Below are 19879 nucleotides of genomic sequence, written 5' to 3' on the forward strand. Positions count from 1 at the left end.
AACAATGTCATTCTATGAATTAAAATAAACAAAGAAGTATTCCTGCTTGTGAGGTATCTATAATCTAGCATAGGGGCTTCAAAGTGAGATCCCTGGTAGGCCATGTGGATTCTCAAGGCTCCTTCAAAATGCAAATCATCTCAGCATGCATTAATTGAGCTTCAAATGTTATTTTCATTAATTATTTCCATGTGTGTCACATGTGATCCTCAGAACTTCAATTTGCTTGTGTCTCTTATAAGTAAAGCAAGCCTATTTTTGGCATGTGTAATAGATAAAGCTATCCTTTTTAATACTTAAAAGATATATTGTTCAAAAGTAATTTGAAAACTCATTAAGAACACAGCAACACCTTCTTTTAATGACTGCTCAGATGAAAGTCACATATGTTTTATTTTTATTAAATTGGAGAAGACATGAAATATGGTAGCCTTCATACATAGGTTAATGGTTATATCTTGGCTGCAAATTAGAATCACCTGGAGAACTTAAAACCCAACTATGCCTAAGCCCCATCTCTTGGAGATGCTAATTCAATTAGTCTAGTCTAAGGCCTAGCAGTAGTATTTTTTAAACTCTGAAATTGAATTAAATGAGCAGACAAGTTTGGGAACACACTTATCAATAGTACTGTATGGGGGCAGAGTGCTTGAAACTTGATGCATTCAACTCACCTGTGACCTTGCTATAGGTCTAACAAGCTCACAGGTGATGCTGATTTTGCTGATTCTTGGATCACAGAGCAAGGATGTGGGACAGCAGTTCTCACACTTAGCTGCCCATTGGGATTAAATGGGGATTTTAAAAAATTCTGCTGCTTGAGACCCACCCCAAAGGTTCTAAATTAATGCAGCCTGTGCATCTATTTTTATTTGTTTGTTTGTTTGTTTTTCAAGAGATCTCCAGACGATTCTAGTGTATGTAAAGTTTGAGAATTACGGGAACAATAGAGCAGTGATTCTCAAACTCGTTCAAACATTAGACTTTGCAGGAGGTTCTTAAAAATATAACACTCTAGCCTCAGATCAGACTAATTAAATCAGAATTTCTAGGCAATGGGACTAGACATGAAGATATTTGAAAAGTAACCCCTATGATTTTTCTGAACAGCTCAGTTTGAGAAACCCTTGTATAGACGAGCCTAAGAATTCTGTTAGAAAGAGTCCAGGATATGAAAAAAAGACAAAGCAAGGTTTTATCTTCCATGCCACTTTCTAGCATGTTCACAATAACAATAAAAATATAAAATATAGTCTACAGCCATGCCACCCTGAAGAAGCCCGATCCCGTCTGATCTCGGAAGTTAAGCAGGGTTGGGCCTGGTCAGGACTTGGATAGGAGACCACCTAGGAAGAACAGGTGCTGCAGGCATAAAATATAAAAAATAAGGGACTGTAAACTGACAAGGTCCTTGCAATCTGCGAGGTCAAAAATAATAAATAAATAAATAAATAAATAAATAAATGATTTAGAAAAATATATAAAATATATAAAACCAAAACAAACAAAAAACATATGGAGAGAGTCCTATATAATCAAACAAGACATGAAAGTAGGTTACAATAATAGAAAAAACACAATACTTCTATAAATTTCCATGTTTGACTAAATAATATATAATTTCAAAGTCAGTGTACGACATTTTTTTAATATAATGGAAATACATACCTATATAACTATTAGAAATGAGCAAGACCAGACAAAATGTTTTGGGAAAAAAAGTAGAGAATAATTTTTCAGATGTCAAAATATATAATAAGGACATAATAAATAAAAATGGTCTGGTTGAATAGAGAATTAAAAAATTAAACAAACTGTAAAACTCTAAACTAGATCTATATACTATATTAAAATTTTCTAAAGATAAAAATGTTATTATAAGTCAGTGAGGAAATAATTAGCTACTTAATAAACAGTGTGGAGATATTCTGAAAGTAATAAAATTGAAATCTACTTCATTTCTTAGACCAAAAATATGTTTTAGAAGGAGTAGAGATTTAAGAAAAAATAGAATTGTTTTAACCTTGGTGTAGGAAGGAGTTCTCAAAAACATATCAGAAACATATTGAAAAAAATGGACAGATTTAACTACACACACATGCACACACACACACTTGTACTTTTGTTCCTTGAAAGACAATAAAAACAAGGATTTTTAAGACAAGTGAGTTTCCAAATAAAGCCAAGATTGAGCACATATATAATTTTATTATCTCCAGAAACATCAATATAAAGATAATTTTTAAAAAATTTGTTTAACTTCACAAGGTTGAGGAGGATAAGAGATACGAGGGAATGGCAATGTACTTCTTCAATCTAGAAAATAGAAGAATGAGTGTGAAAACTGAATCAGAAAACAAACAAAAATGCCAAAAAAAAAAAAAACCTGGATGCTAAACTGGAAAGCTAATAACTAAGCCATGTTTTAAATAACACAATATTCAAAGTCTTAAGAATTAGTGGCACCAACTATCGGAATATGGAAGTGAATGAGAGGGAACTAAAATAAAGAGAATTTTCTGGTTGAAAACTACTTAAGAAGAAGAAGCAGATCCCCTCTTCTACATTGTCTCATCCTCGCCTCCTAGAACAGAGCTGGAAGTATGTGTTTTGCTTTAAACAGAGAGTCTCTGGGTTTGACTCATTATGCATGCTGAAGTAGAGCACTGAATATGCTAATTAAATTGATGCATTTTTACTGAAGGCTGATATCCTCCTGGCCCTCCTCTTCCTTCATCTGCTTTGAAATACTGTCAGATAAATCTTTATGGAGACTAGATACATTTTCTCTGGGGAATCTGACTAACACAAGAGAAAAGCCCTAAAGAGACAGACAAATATAAGAGGCTTCTCAATAAAGCCAAACCACATTTTTCTGCAGTGAATCTCGCAATCAACTATTTAAACAGTTAAACAACCCAACCATTTAAAACTTCCTGCAGCTTTTCCCCTTCATCTTAAATATGAGCAGACCATTGAGGGTTACAAAACAGTAGAGGAAAGCCTTTGATAGGGAAGATAAAGACTAAAATGAAAGAACTGAATGAAATAAGTTGGAGGCAATAAACCATGCAAAGAAACTTTAAACAAAAACATAAAATTATTGATATTCCCAGAGATAGATATGACACCAAAACCACAGACAACAAAAGCAAAAATAGATAAGTTAAACTATATCAAACTGAAAAGCTTCTGTGTAGCAAAGGAAACAATGTAACAGCAAAATGGCAACCTATGTAATGAGAGAAAATATATGCATACATACATTGATAAGGGATTATTTAAAATATATAAGGAACTCCCACAATTCAATAGCAAAAATAAATAAATAAATAAATAAATAACCTGATTGAAAATGGGCAAAGGACCTGAACAGACATTTCTGAAAAGACATATGAATGGCCAATGGGTATATGAAAAGATGCTCAACATCATTAATCATCAGGGAAATGCAAATCAAAACTATAATGATATCACCTCACATCTGTTAGGATGAGCATTATTTAAAAAGGAAAATCAGAAAATAACAAATACTGGCAAGGATGTAGAGAAATTGGAATCCTTAAATACTATTGTTGGGAATGTAAAATGGTGCACCTGCAATAGAAAACAATATGGAGGTTCATCAAAAATTAAAACTAGAACTACCACATGATCCAGCATTTCCACTTTTGGGTAAATATGCAAAAAATTTGAAAATAGGATCTTGGAGAGATATTTGTGTAACTGAGAAACAGACCCTGAAAAAGGTGAATGAGAGTAATCCCCAGAGTCTCTCCTATTAATGCAACTGGTAAAAATGCAATTCAGAGCAAACTGATATTTCCCAGACAGCTTTTTACAAAAAATTTGAATGTTCTAAGAGAGGTAGATAGCCAAGGAAGACAGACAGAAATTAAGATGAATGGATAGGTAGATAAAGCCAGAGGCTCCTCTAGTGTGCCATCTGTATAAAGTAAATACTGATGTCTTCATTATTTCTTCACCAACCTTCTGTTTGCTTTGCTCTCTTTAGATCCTCCCTTCTTCCCTCCCTTGGCAGCATTGCTTCTTGACAACAGGAGGTAAAAGAAGTGAAGTGGGTAAAGAAAAACTATCACTATTCCTACTGCCCCACTACACGAAGTATCTGAATTCAGAACATCCACGTGAAGTCAAAATACTTCATTTCTAATATCCCACTTTCCCATAACAGAAATATGTATCAAAAGGGAAACGATACGGTTCCTTGACTGAAGACTGTTGATGCTCATGGTTTGAATTGCTCCTCTTTTGGTTCCCCAGAGATTCTATCTGGTAAAGTATTCCACAATAAGATCAGAATAAATGAAAGGTCCACCTTCTTTTGTTTGTAAAATAAAAGAAGAATAGTTGTGAAGGTGAGAAATGAGGGGAGATGCATCAGGAGGCTTCACCTGTAGACAGAGTCCTGACGCAGGTCATTGATGGAGAAAATCCATATGGACATTGTGAATCCGGAAATTGACTCTTGAAATTATCAGTATGATGCATGGCACACCTCCATGCATGTTCAGGGACATGTGTATTTCAGTTTGAAGTACTGCTGGTATGGGGAAAGTTCTTAATTTTTTTTTAAAGGCTTTTAGGACCTGGAAATGGACTCTAGATGACAAGGCTGCAGAAAGCCAGAGAAGAGCAGATGTAGCTGAGAGTAGGTAGTTTCAGAGCAACTTGGTGCTCACCAGCCCTTCTCAGCATGTTGTTAATACTAGGATTAGTGGAAACCCCTTGAAATAAGTAAAAGTAGAACAAGGTCAGATTTAGATTTTGTAACATTATGGAAAATAGATTTGCTTAGGAAGTGTAGATGCAGGAAGTATAAAGAGAAGTTTCCATCATTCCAGGAGAGAATCCAGGTATGGAGGAGTAGAAGTGGTGATAGAAAAAAGCAGACAGATTTAGTGGATAGTTAGAAGATAAAATCAATAGAAATTGATGATTTATTGATGTGTCCAAGAATAACTTCTAAGTTTCTAGCTTGCAGATCTAGAAATTTTTTTATTATTTTTTTCAATATTTTTCTGAAAAAAAAAATATAATGGGAAATAAAAAAATATATCTCTTATAAGAGGGAACATAAATTTTTAAAGTAAGCAATTTGGTGTTTTACTTATTTTAGAGTATCTGAAATTTGAAATCACGTTTATAATATAATCATAGATAAGACCGTAAAAGGATTTTTTTAAAGACCAGTATTTGATAACTTGAAAAATGTATTTTTAAAAATAAGATGTTGCACCCCAAGTATCTTGCCTCCAAAATATAACACTGCCTATTTCTCCAAAGTCACAATGCCAATACCATTCTATCGCAATCCTCAAAGCAAAACCGTTTCTCCAGCTAACAGTAGGGTTCCCAGCCTAAAAAGTCAGCTCTGGACACCACAGAGAAAGTAACTGAATTCCACATCAGTGTTATTTTTTGACCTGTGCATCTCCACTATATGAAAACTGAAACTAATATTGTATCATTAAATTCTCCACTTTCTCACATAGTTCATCTAGTTGAAGTGAATCAAATACCACATTGCTGAAACATTATCAATTCTCCTGTGGTTATTTTACAAATAAATTTCTTTTTCGCTACTTTTATATAACACATAAAATTTTCATATAGTTGAAATGAACTGTGCAGAGAAGAAAGGTAAATGCCAGCAGGCATCTAAATATTATAGCATCTGTTATATTTTACACTCTGTAATCACAAATCTTATAAAGCTTCATTGCATTTGAGACTGGATTCAACACAAATTATTGAAGATTGATAGCAATAGTAATTGTCATTACACTTTTATTTTTAGTATCTTGAATCATGCAAACTTTCTTCTACCTTTTTTCTTTGTTGCAGTGTCTTTTCTTTTTTCTAGGAAACAATTTCCAATGTCTGCTTTACATTTTTTTGTAAAAGCCAAAAATTTACATGATGGAAATTAACATTTTCTAATTAAGTATCCAAATTTTGTAGGCTGTGTGTATGTGCACATATTTGTGTGTATAGAATTATTAAGTATTTTCTAGAGCATTTAGAAAAAAATGGCTTGGAACAGAAATATAAAAATGTATTTCTTAGAATTTTAAAACTGAAATGAAAAGTACCACCAACTCTCTGATTTAATTTTTCTATTTGTCATGAAACATAAGTAGGACTAGTTTTAAGTATTTATATACTTATATTATGCATATATTCATTCTGTGTCACTTGCCCTCCTAAGGCCTGCATTCAGTATCTGGAGCAAACCATGGGTGCCACACAAATGCTTAGGGTACCTTTCCAGATTGATTTCATTATTTGTCTTTTAAGTTTTTTTGTTTTTTTGTTTTTTTGTTTTTATTTTTATTTTTTAGGCAAGGCAACCCTTGGTTGACCTCACAGATTGCAGGGACCTTGTCAGCTTACAATCCTTAATTTTTTTTATTTTTTATGCCTACCGCACCTGGTCTTCCTAGGTGGTCTCCTGTCCAAGTACTAACCAGGCCAGACCCTGCTTAGCTGCTGAGATCAGACGAGATCAGGCTTACTCAGGGTAGCATGGCCGTAGACTTAAAATTAAGTTTTAGATCCTAAGTGGACATTATCTTTTTCACTCTTCTTATCAACTTTTCAGATTTCATCTCATTTACCTGTTTTTAAGGCTAATAGTTATTAAGCACCTACCATGCTTTTGGTACTACGTTAAATGTTGTTATGGGAATAAATCCTGTAAAACCCTATCTTCATAAAATTCACAAAAGAACCATATCTGGTAGATAAGTTCTTTTTTTGTTTACAAAAGAACCTTATCTTGTGTGTAAAATCTCCATTTTAAAGATAAATGGAGGGTCAAAGAGCCAAGAACTAGCCCAACACTGTGTACCTGAGGGCCAGTGTGTATGGTCACCCACGTCGTCTACTGCACAACTCCAGGGGATGCTATTCATGGAACCTGTCATGTGAATGGCACCCTTTGAAGCTATCCAGTCCTGTAGCTCTGTATCTATTTCAAAAGTCTAATCTCTTTTATTGCACTATATTGCCATCTCACTAATTCATTTCTATTAAAGTAACAAGAGTAGACAGAACTGGGGAAAGAAAATAATGAGTTGAATTTTTCATTGTACCTCTTGAAAACACCACTAATATTTCTACATAATTACTTTAAATAATTTAATCCTTAAAGCAACAGCTCTCTCATATTTCCATTCTTACAGAAAAAAATAATTTGTGATCATTTGTAAACAACCTAAGTATAAGCAAAACTATCATTATAGGCTGCCTTCATAAATTATATACTGTTCAATTTTTTATTATCACTGCATGAACTAACTAGGGAGCCTGAAATGATCTTTAGACATTCAGAATTAATCATATGTTGATATACAGGTTGACACTCATTTGAGGGGGAAGTATATCTCTTTAGCATTTTAATCTACTTATAAACTTCTCCATTTATTCAAAATGGTACATCTCTAATTGATTACACAAATAGCATGCTTTTCAAATAAAAGATATGTTAAATAGGGAACATCTGCAGAGACATGGTTAAATGAGCAAAGACAATTCAAAGGCATTTTCTGTCCTAATTCCTTGCAAGTTGACAGACAGTGCCCCAAAACTCTCTATCAGATCCAGAATGAACTAATAAGCTAATCAGAGCATAACAAGTCTTTGCTGAGTGACTTCATAAGAGAACTGTAAGTATGTTTAAGCAGCACTCATGGGTATTTCTTGTTAAACATGCAAACTCATTCTGAGGAATATTGTTAAATATTGGTAAATCTATGGTGTATACTATTTTCACTAGTGATTAGGGCTCTGGTGTACAGAGTAAAATGAAGAGATAGATTAATTTCTTCTTGGAACTGCAAACTCCCAGACAATAAAGTCTTCACTGAGAGTCCGCTCAGAATTTCTTGCCTTTTTAAGCTGTAGTGTTGAGGTTCTCATTTTGCTAGTTATTGATGGTTTATGATCATGCACACTTTGCCCATGGTTCTGTTAGGCTGTCGAATGTTCTTGGGAAAATCCTTCCCTTCAATTCAGTTCTTTGTAGACTACCAAGTTTGTGAGGCTAATCTAGAAAATTCTGTAGAAATAATACAATTTATTAACCAAAGACATTATCTCATGCCTAAGGGAGCTCGTAAGTCATAAAGCTGTTAGGATTAATGACAATTGGTAAACAAAATTATTCTCATAAATGAATATCAGTAATTAAGACATATGAGAAGTGTTTTTCAACGTGTTCCACTTAAGATTGCATAAGTATTTGTTAAGTTACTTCAATTTCACTTAATATAAGTGTACTTCTCTCGTGGGAGTTATTAGTTATATCAACATAATGTTCAAATATGGGAAAGTCTTCTAGATCAAATTAACAATAATTGATGTGGTCCATCTCTGTATTGGCAAAATAAGAATAAGAATCACAATAGAACAGCATTAAATAAATTGTGCTTTTGTTCTCTAAATTAACAAAATGAAGAAATATTCAAAGATATGAGAAAATCTATCAAAGCATTCCTCTTCCCATCTTCCTCTTCCTCCTCCTAGAAAAATCTCTCAAAAAATTTCAAGCAGTCACAATCAGAGCTGTGTCTTTTTCTACCCACTGGTATTTTGTTTAATATGTCTTTATAAATACTCTGAAATGATTCTATTTTTGTTATTTCTCAATATTCTGTCTTTGAATTATCACAGAGTATTTTCATTTAAACTTTTTCGAGTACAAATATTTAGAGAGCAAATTCATTTCAAACTTATAGATATCAGTTTTCATGCTGAAAGTCATCCAAAGCATGTCCAAGTGAATTTATTTTCCTTTTTCTGACACAAGGTGAGACAAAGGCGCGCTGCCTAACACTGTGAGGAAACCTGGCTAATGACCAATTTAGAGAGTATATGCTACAAACTAATATTTCTAATACTGCTTATGTGCTTTGCTTTTTTCCAAAGGATAGAAGAATCTGAAAAATAACCCATCTTGGAGACAAGACACATTTTACGGGAAAAAGACAAACTCAATAATAATAAAAATTATTCAAAAACCTGCAACTGATAAAATAACCTTATATTCTTCTCTACAGACCACTTTGCTACAACCTCAGGAAGGGTATTTTCAATGGATTTGATAAATTTTCTCACTATTTACTCTTCTCTCCTTTATCTGAAAAGACACCTAGGGAAAGTTCTCATAACCCATACATATGCATAAATAAACATGTACATATAGTTTGCAGGGAGAACTAGGCAATCTGTATCTACATGGAACAGAGACATCAAATCCAACATGTCCAAAAGTAACATACATTAAAATAACTCATCACATTTCCAACCTCCCATTCTGAAGAATCAGGCATTGGTATTACCATTATATCAACCAGATGGTATTCACCGCTGTAATCCCAGCAGTTAGTATAGAGCCTGTTGATTGACATGTACATGATCTGCAAAAATATTGAATGACAGGCAAATTTTCTTAGTCACTCCGTCTTAAAACCTTGAAACGTGTGACTCATGGTTTGGTGGCAAGACTACTAGCCTTAGTGACAAAAGGCTTGGTTTCTATTTCCAAGTCTGTCCTTATGAAGATGAGTGACTTTGGGCAAATCACTTACTATCAGTGGGGCTACAAACTGGAGGATAGAAGAGGAGCAGATGACTCGATAGTTTATTAGGAAAACAATTCTTTAAAATGTTGACTCTGAGATTTATTCTCTTCCTAAACTGCTTATATCTAGGCAATAAGATTATATAGTTTACTTTCAAAATGTTCTTTGTTTCCATCCTTCCTCCTCTGTTCCCATTGCCACTCCCCTAGAACTGGTTTTTACCCTCAGGTTTGAATTAATAAAACATAGTACTTGTTCCTAACTTTGGTTTCTGAGCCTTCTTCATCTCCTTTCTCCACAGCACAGTGGAACAGTCTTCCTTAAACCTTATGCACCACGGTTTTCCAGCTTTAGTGTGCACGAGAATGTAGGGAGCTTGTTGCAGAATCTCATTCCAGGACATACCTCCACATACTCTGATGCACAAGCAGCCTGCAGAACACATACTGAGAAATTTCTTCCCCTCAGTGATTTCTAAACTCTTGATTTTACAAATGGAGTAGTAAACTATATATAGATAGGCATAAGCATAATCCTCAGAAATATGAATATTTTGGTAATCCTCAACAATATGACTATAATTAAAATATGTACAAATACATGTATTTTATTATATTAATATTGAATCCTAACTGATCCTCTTGTGCCCTCTTTGATGCACTATGATCACAGGAGTCACATCCCATGACCCATAATCTAAAAGTTCACTTAAAAACTTACCTCCAAGTCACAATAGAGAGGGTGTTCCTAAATTGACTAAACTTATTGAGTGTTAGCCACCATTGCTTCTCTGTACCCCTGTGAAATATTGTGCATACCTTTATCAATGTATGTAAGATAATGTTTGTAAATAGTAATCTTATTAAAAACAACTTTATATTTCTGTTTTTTTCCCTTTCCTTTTTCTTGTTATTCAAGCAGATGAGTGACTCTGCTCCCACAGGCACAGCTGAGGGTTATAGTGGGAAAAAACAGAAATAATCTCATGGGCTTTTTTTTTTCAAGTCCCTGAGGTGAGGGCATTTGGTGCTCAACAAATTCTCTTGGCCAGTGTGGGGAGAATAGAGTTTAGTCCCACCCTGAACACTCCTGGAGCCCTGGACAGTAAAAGTAAAAGCCCGTATCCATATGAAAATACATAAAGTTATGATTAAAGGTATCAAACTGTTAAACAAAATGTTTTATTCTCTTATTCTGAAAATTTACCTTTACAATGACAAATGTGTATAAAATTATAGATTTTAAGTGATTGAATGTTTTAAAATATGAAAGATAACTGTAAATTTTTGTATACATTTGATTGTTCTGTTTATGTGCCAGTGATATATGGATTCATAATAAAATATGGATACACATAAGTTATAAACTTTTATATAACTTTTTTCATAAAATTTATTTATCTTGCCTTTAGGTTAATACAATCACTAAGTTATTTTAATCAAAATTTTCACAAAACTTCTGTCAAGTCATTAAAAAGTAAAATATAATTATATTCAGCCTATAAAATTTAAATATTTTTTCATACAAAATGTAAATTTAAGTGATCATAAGAAAATGAAAAAATAAATTATTTTCATTTAAAAAATGATCAAAAGACCTGAATAGAAGCCTAATCAAGAAGATATACAGATGGCAAGTGAGCATGTAAAATGATGTCCAACAGTATATGTCATTAGGGAAAATCAAATTAAAACAACAATGAGATAGAACTACGCACCTGTAAAAATGGCCAAAATCCAAGTCAATGGCAATACCAAATGATGGTGAAGATATGGAACAGCAGGAACTCTCATTTGTTACTGGTAGGAATGAAAATGATGTGGTCGCTTAGAAAACAATTTGATAGTTTCTTACAGAGTTAAACATCCTCTTACCATACAATCCAACAATCGTGTTTCTTGGTATTTACCCAAGCAAAATGAAAATTTAAGTTCACACAAAAACGTGCATACAGATATTTATGGCAGATTTTTTCATAATTGCCAAAACTTGGAAGCAACCAAGATGTCCTTCAGTACGTGAGCTGATAAACAAACTGGCTGTATCCAGAAAATAGAATGTTATACAGCTCTAAAAAAAAGAAACTACTGATCCATAAAAAGACATGGAAGAATCTTAGGTGCGTATTAAAAGAGAAAGAAGACATTCTAAAAAGTATACATACTGTATGATTTCAAGTATATGATATTCTGGAAAAGAGAAAACTATAAAGAGATTAAAAATGGCAGTGGTTGCCAGTGGTTAGGGAGGAGGACAGGATAAGTTGGTGGAGCACAAGAGTATTTTGGGGCCAGTGAAACTATCCCGTATGATACTATAATAGTGTCAAAACTCAAATGTACAACACCAAAAGTAATCTCTAATATAAAATGTAGACTTTGGGTGATAATGATATGTCAAAGTTTCATGGATTGTATCAAATGTGCCACTCTGCTGCAGAATGTCAATAATTAAGAAGGCTGTGCCTGTTTGGGGGCGGGGGACAAATGGAAACTGTATTTTCTGCTCAGATGTATGTGACTCAGAAAGGAGTCCTCGCCTGACCACAATGGCACCCTGATCTCGGACTTCCAGGCTTCAGAACTATGAACAATAAATTTCTGTTGTTTATAAGCTACCCAGTCCATGTTATTTTGTTATAGTGGCCTGAACAACCTGAAACACTAACAAATATTAAATTTTAAAATAAAAAATATCTTTTTTGTCTAATATTTTAATTTTTTGAAAATTTGATTTCAATGTATTAACATTTTTATAAAATTCAGCTATTTACAATTCTAGCTTTCAATTTCCACCTATTGCTAATCTAAAAAGCTGATATGTGTTACACTTTTACATTTATAAAAGTATGCTTCATACTTTTGTAGATTTACATATTAAACAAGTTCAAGAGCAATATAAACTGTTTAATACTGCAGAATATTCTTCAGCCATCATGTACAAATTCTGTGAATATCAAACTATTTCCAGAGACTCTCTCTCCAGGGCCACCCATTGTAAAGACAGAGAAATGAGACAACAGTCATTCAAACCTATTAGGAAGTGTACTTGCTACATCATTAGACAAGAATTTACTTCAATCTTTCTGTCTGAGCGAAGGAATCACAAGCTGGTTTGTTCTCTTGCCAGCACCCTTCCACTGCTCAAATCCTCCGTGCACATTCAAGCAATGTTTCCCTTTGACTTCAGCACTGGGACAATCTGCAAGCATTACTGTTATTTGCCTCTTCTTTCCAGGACATAGGGTCAGAAATGTGGAGAAGCATTTCCGCAGGCCTTGAGGATATTAGCTGAAAGAGTAGATGCTTAGAGGTACAGGTTGCCCTCGGCTAGCACAGATCCCAGGTAGCAGAGGCACCCACATGGTATATCTTTGTGATATGGGGTTTCTTTGCCTGTGTGTCCGAACAGTGGTAGTAATATATTTGATTTTTTTTCCCCCTACAGAACAGATTAACCCAGGATGGAGGAAAGGAGAAAGGGGACATTCCAACTGGGCCCTAGAAACACTGAGGTCATGGGAGGAAGTGGCATGGGAGCACCTAAGCCAGTAGTTCTCAATTGAATGGCATGCTAGAGTCATCTAGGAAATTTAAGAAAAACATTTAGTCCAGAATACCGCCCCCAAAAACAACTGAATGAGCATCTGTGAGGGTGGAGCTCAGGCACTGGTATTTTTTTTCAGTCAGGATGGAGAGCCTCTAGACTAGACATACACTGGCAATCTTGGCAAAGATTTCTGGCAACAGAGGTGGCCAGACCTGGGGGACTATACTAACCATGGACCTTGGAAGTAACTTATATGCCTTTAGACCTCCATTCAAGGCCTTAGCCCTGCATACAATCCCCAGGAAAATGATACAACTACAGTGTATAAGAACTCCTGAAAACTGAGGTTAGAATATCTAGATGTGGTGAGATAGAAGCTTTCAATAAAAATGAAGTTACAAAGAGGAAATTAATTTTTATACTTTTTGCACACCTGGAAGAACTTGTGGATTGTGTTTGTGGATTGTTCCATAGCCACTAATTATACTTACCACATTACTCTGAAAGTATTTATTTACTTGCTGTCTTGTCAATAAATGTGGCCACGCTTTGAGGACAGAGACTACAATGTCAGTATGACATTGGTCTTTGTCTTCAGCTCCTAAAACTACACTAGCAGTTATTCAAAAAACGTCATTCACACTAAATTGGATTATTTTTTAAATAAAAGAATACTTAAAAGTTACTCAATCGAAACTACAAGACTTTTAAAAGACACCCCCTTGCTGGAGATTATTTATTTGAATAATTGAGAACTCTGATTGGCCCTGTGAAAAATACTGAAGGCAAGTAATTCAAAAGACGTTGAGATCCCCTTAGGTCCGTACAACTACTGTCACCAGCTCTGTCCAGGAGAATCTTTGCACATGTTCCATTTCCATGGTAAAAGATTGACACTCGATCCTTTTGGAATAAACTCTTCATCTAACCATTTGATGTCAATTGGAGAATTTGATGAAATCTATTTATGTAAACATTTGGTTAATTGTAAATTATTGCTGGTGTCCTTAAGAGAAATCCAAGAAACTTTACTGATTCCTGACATTCCTGAATTTCCTGAAACATAATTTTCCTGATTCCTGAACATTCATAAGAAGAATGAAACACTTTCTGGACTAGAAACAGAATCAATTTGTATGTTCTTAGCCATTCACCAAATTCACTTACCAGGTAAATTCTAGTCAAACACCCAATTTCTACCTCTGATATGATAACCTGATAACCTGATAAATCTGAAGCCTGTGACATAATTCAACAGGAGTGAAAGGAGGACAACTGGAAAGACCAAGCCTAGGGAACTAATTTAAATCAAGATTGGCTTACTAATAAAGTGCATGTTTGGGAAAAATCCAGCAATATCCATGGAATGCAATGAATTCAGGATAAACCCCAGTAAACACTGGTAGGAGAGTGAGTGCTGAGAGATGTAATCTGGTGGATTGGCCATGTTGTCATTCACAGTGATCATAAAATGAATGAAACATAAAGACTCAGGGACAAACTGAGAAGAGAGGGTTATCACATGCAAAACATGTTTTCAAGCCTAAGTGAATAAATTCAGAACTTGGTGGTAAACTGTAGTGATATACTTGAAACCCACTCATATTAATTGGTCAAAGGTGTGAGGTAGTGGTACCTGATTACCAGGGCTTCTCAAAGATACACAAGGTACTGAGTCCACAAGACACAGATGAATTCTGGGTCCCAACCACAGAAAGAAGGAGGAAGTCTTATTCTTTCTCCCAGAGTAAGGCATTGTCTTTCTTCTGATCATTTTCCATCAATAACATTTTTGTACATGTCTCTGCTGGATCTTCACCAATTCTGTCCCTCTTATGGATACCAGGTATTTCCCTGTCCATGGAGGTTGGGATAAAATAGGAGAAGCTGGGGTCAATTTTTCTTGCTAAGGGAGCCTTTTATGTCATTCTCGTTTTTCATTACTCTTTAAGGACTGAAAAAAAAAAAAAAAAAGACAAAGGCAAAGTATTGATGGTGATGCTGATGTTAGTTTTAATCATACTTGCTTGACTTCTAAATAGCAGAAACCAAATCACATTTTTAGTTCATCTTACCAACTAATTCCTAGGGGTCTGTTAGCCAAAGAGCCTTATTCCCCACACAGGAAGCCTCAATCCTGCATAGATCATGTCTCTAGCTGGCCAGTTGCAAACCCTGACAATACAAGCAACACTGAGTAAGGACCTTTTTAGGGCAGGGAGATGAGTGCCCCAGGTACAGTCATTCTATAAACAGTTCTTTAATTTATGGCCTCAACATCTTTTCCTTTTCTCATATCAGATATCTCCACAAGCTAAATCCAGGGGCTTCCACCATGAAAAACAGCTCCCTCCTCAATTGAGAATTTTCTCATGTGCTTGATCTCAGTGGTGGCTCTCCCCTCTGTGATTCAACTGTCAATATGGTTCTATATACCTTCTGTCCTATAAAAGTTTATCAAAACCTCTGGTATGCTATAATAACTCCCTTCATTTTCAGCACTTTTATGAGAGAATTTCTCATTCTCTCTCTCTGCCATTCTACTGTGAGCTCTCCCTAATATTATTTTATTTAGCTCAGGAGACATTGTAGCACATTCTGAAGATAAATTCTGTTTTCAGCTTTGTTTTATTACCCTTTAAAGTGCCCAAGTATATCATTACTCCCTCCCAAAGCCTTGCTTTATTTCTAAACTTATCTCAAAATTCTGAGTAAGAATTACAGATTGAGGTATTAAAAATGGGGCAAGTCTCAAGGTATGATGAGACCTGATCGATTATTGGACAAGGCTGAGGAATGAGGTGAGTCTCACTCCTTATTTCTTGCTAAAAATACTTTTTTAAAAAACTAATAATTTGGGGAGACTTAAATTTGTGAGACTACCAACCTTTCAATAGAAAATAAATGGATACATCAAAATAATTAAGCTCAATGGTATAAATTTTCCATATTAACATTATTAAATCACACACACACACACACACACACACACACACACACACACACAAGGTATTATTTTCTTCATATTAGAAATGAGAAAGCTGAGTGAGCAAAGCTAAATAACTTGCCCAAATTCACACAGTTAATAACTGGCTTAGGAAGAATTTGACTCTGTGCATACATGACTGCTTGTTTTCCGCTTCATTAATTTGCCCCTACTACTCTAGCGACCACTGCTGGAACACACGGAGGAAGAATAGAAATAAAACATTCAGAACATGGTGGGAAAATAGAAGTCAATGTGTGGTGGGGAGAGAGGGATGAGGGGTTCTATGAGAGAAACAGCTCACGAACAAATATTTTTTTCATGTTTCAAAAAAAAAAATCTGAAACTCTTGTGAAAAAATCTATTAGGGCCTAAGGGTATCACCACGCAACAAAGTAGCAGAAGTGATACAAAACACCTAGCACAAGAAGTATCATCTCAGCAGCAAAATACAAAATAAACTCTCAACAACATATAAAGGGGTGAGAAAGTTTATTTTATAAGGTCGATAGCAGGTACAGCATTTCAATACATCTGTTGTGATCGCTTAAGGATATATCTAAGAAGGCTACATCCTGTAGAATCCCAGCTTTTTGGTTCTATTAATCAAAAGAGCTAAACATCGCTGAAATCTGCTTTGTAGGAGTTTACAAGCTAAGGAAAGATTTTAAAATATCGGAATTTTAAAGATATGAGTACACTTTCATGGTAGACAATATACAAATATCCACAGTGCTATGTAATGATCTACAAAAGCACTAGATTAATCAAGATCACTCTTGGTGCTTAGTTCATCCTCTCCCCTTCCCATATGCACCCTACTGTACTGATTAATTGTGGTTATTTTGATTAATCTTTAAAACAAAGCATTTATCGGATTAATCATACTTTTCAATTCATCGTACTTTTATCATCAATATGTTAAAGATTATTTTTTTGTTTTATTTAATTTCATCCTTATTTTATTATATTTTCTCTTTTATCATTCCTCTCCACTTTCCACCAGCCCAACCTGTTATCTATCCAAGTGGTTATTTAGATGTATTGTATCTTTGGAAATTGAAGAGTGTCTTTTATGTGCGCTTGTAATTTGTATACGCAATATTGTTATATATCGTGTTTCTTGCTATTTTTATCCACCACTATTTTCGAGATCATTTCATGCTATCCAACGTAAATCTAGCTCATTGTTGCTGGCTGCAGCCCCACATACGCATATACCTCATTTAACTTGGCTATTCTCTCAGGTTGCCTGTAATTTCCTGCTAGCACAAGCAGTGCTGCTATGAAAATCCTCCATCATGTCCTGTGATTTCCATGAGCTGGGCTGTAGGGTCCAGACGTATTTATTTACTGGGTCCTTTCGGCTTCTCTCTCACATTGTTGTAGCATTTTACAATCCCACTAGCTATGCATGTCCATGCCTCTGCCACCAGCCCTTCCCCCATCCTTACTTGCCTACTAACTTCTGCCAATTTGTGAATATAAAGTAGTATTTTATTGTTTTAATTTTTATTTCTGTAATTAGTAGTGGTTTTAAAAACAATTTATGTTTTACAATTCACTTAGGTGAATTGTCCTTTCAAATACTATACTAATTTTTATAATTATTTTTTGCCCAATAGCAAAAATGAATAGCTTGTATAAATATAAAATATTTATATTTTAAATATTTCAAATTCCCATTGTAAATTTCATATGCTAAAATTTTCTATAATATGCCTTATTGAACATAAAACTTTTATTTTGATTATAATCAAATTTCCTAAGTTCCGTTTGTCTTTTTGTTGTCGTTATTTTGTTTCTTTTGTTGTTCTTGTTTTTTATAACTATGCTTTAATAAAATTTTTTAATAGATACCCTTCCCTAGCTCAAGATAGAACATGACATTCTCCTACATTTCTTCCTCTTCTTTTCTTTTTTAAAAAATATCTAGACCTGTCAAGTACCTATTTTACCAAACAAGAGCAATTAAAAATTCATCTTCATCACTGCCTGTCACCACTGCAAAAAATAAATGGATATTTTAACACCAAATTACAAGAAGATAATTTCATAATAATGAATAGTCACTTATAATTGAATAAATTTAGCACCTTGAAAAACTTGCCACCTGTCTGATTTTTTTTTTTTTCTCCATTTCATAGCACACTAGTTCATGCAGTAGTTGGGACACACTGAATTAGGACCTTCCTCATCTTAAAGCAGAGATGTGGATGAAGTGAGAATCTGCCCGAGAATCAATGAAAACCTAACAGCTTTGGACAAGTACATCTCTAGTGCCCTGTTGTACTTTTAGAGATTAATCCAGAGTAAGCACCCCATCAGGCAGCTATTGATGTGTTTTCTGAATTTCACTTCTAGAATTTCATATAAATGTATCCGTATACATAGAATCATACTCTATTTATTTACACTCTGTAGTGTCTGACTTCTGCACAGGATATTTTTGAGAGTCATCTGTGTTAATGTGTTTATCAGGAGTGTGTTTTAATTGCTGAGTAATAAACCACTGAAGGAATATACCACAGCAATGATCAATACACCTGTTGATACATATTTGGGATTCTTTTACTTTTGGTGCTATTATAAATAAAGCTACCATGAACATTTTGAACAAGTCTTTCAGTGGACTTTGCTTTTCATTTCTCTTGGGTAAATACCTAGAAGTAGAGTTTCTGGGTTGTATGGTAAAGTTATGTTTTACTTTTTAAGAATCTGCCAGTTTTCCAAAGTAGTTGTACTGTTGCACATTTCGACCATAATGAGTCAATGTTCTCGCTACTAGACATGCTCAATCAAAATCATGTGATATTGTGAATGATTTTAACTTTAGCCATTCTAGTGAGTATATAATGTAATTCAATGTACTTCATTTTGATTTTAACTTGCATGTTCCTGAGGATCAGTCATGTGGAGCATGTTCTCACATGCATGTTGGCTATTTGTGGTTTTTTTGGAAAGTGTTCAGACCTTTTGGCCATGTTTTAAAATGAGGTGTCTTATAATTGAGTTTTAAGAGTCCTTTATATTCTAGTTATAAGTCTTTTTGAGACAGACGCATAGAGAATATTTTCTTTCAGTCTGTGGTTTGACTTCAATTTCTTAATTGTGTCTTTAGAAGAACAGACCTTTTTAATTTTGATGAAGTCCAATTTATCATTTTTTTTTCCTTTATAGCTAAAGTTTTTTGTTTCTTAGCTAAGAAATCTTAGCCTAAACTAAGGCCTTTAATGTTTTTTCTTCTATGTTTTTTCTAGAAATTACAGAACTTTAACTTTTACACTTAAGCGTATGATCTATTTTGAGTTAATTTTTGAATTCTTATTTGTGGGAGGAGGTAAAAATCAAAGTTTCTTTTTTTCTATATCAAGACTTTTCCTTTATTGAATAACCATGGCACCTTTGAGGAAAGTCAACTGAACATAAACTTGGTTTCTGAACTTTCAATTACATTATTTTGATCTATATGTTTATCCTCACACCAATACCAAATTGTTTTGATTACTACAGCTTTATAATAAGTCTTGAAAATAGATAATATGAATCCTCTAGTCTTGCTCTTTTCTCAAAATTGTTCACATATTAAAGGTTCTTTGAATTTAATATAAATTCTACAAACAGGTTGTCAATTTCAACAGTAAAGACAGCTGGGATTGTGATCGGGATTATATTCAATATAGAAATCTTTGGGGTAAAATTAAGATAGTATGTTTGTTCATTTATTTGGCTATTT

General features: G+C 34.2%; 2 pseudogenes; one reads left to right on the top strand and one right to left on the bottom strand.

The window, feature by feature from the left end:
- Window positions 1-1252: 1252 nt before the first annotated feature.
- Window positions 1253-1371, top strand: LOC120612119 (uncharacterized; annotated as a pseudogene).
- Window positions 1372-6442: 5071 nt separating this feature from the next.
- On the bottom strand, window positions 6443-6561 carry LOC120612018 (uncharacterized; annotated as a pseudogene).
- Window positions 6562-19879: the final 13318 nt, after the last annotated feature.

This window comes from Pteropus medius, unplaced genomic scaffold (genome assembly GCF_902729225.1).
Source record: "Pteropus medius unplaced genomic scaffold, Ma_sr-lr_union100, whole genome shotgun sequence".
Classification (NCBI taxonomy): domain Eukaryota; kingdom Metazoa; phylum Chordata; class Mammalia; order Chiroptera; family Pteropodidae; genus Pteropus; species Pteropus medius.